The sequence below is a fragment of the Solanum pennellii genome, chromosome 7 (assembly GCF_001406875.1).
Source record: "Solanum pennellii chromosome 7, SPENNV200".
Classification (NCBI taxonomy): domain Eukaryota; kingdom Viridiplantae; phylum Streptophyta; class Magnoliopsida; order Solanales; family Solanaceae; genus Solanum; species Solanum pennellii.
In genome coordinates, this window is record NC_028643.1 from 1,020,497 (window position 1) to 1,021,566 (window position 1,070).

General features: G+C 35.4%; 1 protein-coding gene across 1 annotated transcript in view; it reads right to left on the reverse strand.

The window, feature by feature from the left end:
* Positions 1–355: 355 nt before the first annotated feature.
* The window catches only part of LOC107025993 (pentatricopeptide repeat-containing protein At4g30825, chloroplastic), a 4,675-nt gene continuing 3,960 nt past the window's right edge, over positions 356–1,070 (reverse strand). The window contains exon 2 of the mRNA XM_015226811.2: positions 356–656. The gene's annotated coding sequence lies outside the window, so the exon portion shown is untranslated. The remainder of the gene's footprint in view (positions 657–1,070) is intronic.

Genomic DNA, 1,070 nt, shown 5'->3' on the forward strand with positions numbered 1-1,070 from the left:
TCTCAAAATTTAATGACATATTTGAGCCTTTTATCCTTAAATAAAACTATTGTTATTCCATTATCATTTTGTTACCCCTCAAAGATATAGGTGAATATACTTTCTTTTTAGTAATGATGTGAATGTACTCACTATTTTCTCATAAAATTATATATATATATATTATTAAAAAAATATTTTTGCGCACCTCAATTAATTTAACGATACTTCCAAAAGAGCTGTTGTTTTATAGATCCAAGCCTTTTGAATTGTTCTACATTGTGGACTAAGGTTTTTTATTGAACCATAAAATTCTTTCACAATAGTAATGAAGACTTACTTCATTTTTATGTTAAAAAACAGAATGAAATTCAAGTGGAGATGAACAAAATGACAGATTTTATTGAAACTATACCATAAATTGCTCATGCCATATTGATCTTTTACAACAGAGAGATGACAATGGGGCGGGGCGGGAGTGTCATGACTATACACTGAGTGGTGCATTATGAGACAATCAATACACAGTTGTCTTTAAACTAAGCTGCAGAAACTTGTGCGCGCAAGTAGACAGCTGCATATACGTGATCAGCATCATCGATGATCCAGCCTACTCGGTAAAACCTTTGCTGTAAAATGATAGAGTTGAACTATACAAGAAGAACACAAGCCTTGACCTGAAAAGGCGGAAATGAATCGAACTGTTACAAAGAAAGCAATTTGCATAGGAAAGACGATCAGTTTAACGAGTTCTAGCAAGTCAGCAAAAAGAAAACTAAATATTTTATGAGTCTGTCAGTGGTGGAGCCATCTTGTCACAAGGGGTATCGATTGATACGACACCCCTGCACTGAAAGATTACACTGTGGAGATAGGTGAAAAAGTACTTTTTTATGTTTATATACCATCTGTTGAATCCCACTGGCTTCTTCGTGTGTATACTTTTCTATGTTCTGACTCCCCTTAGTGAAAACATAGCTCCGTCACGAGCAGGTAAAATTTCTGCAGTATAATTTAGGCAATATGCAATAGAATCTGTCGAATATGTTCATGCATGCAAACAACTTCAATTGGGGGGGGGGGGGGGGGGG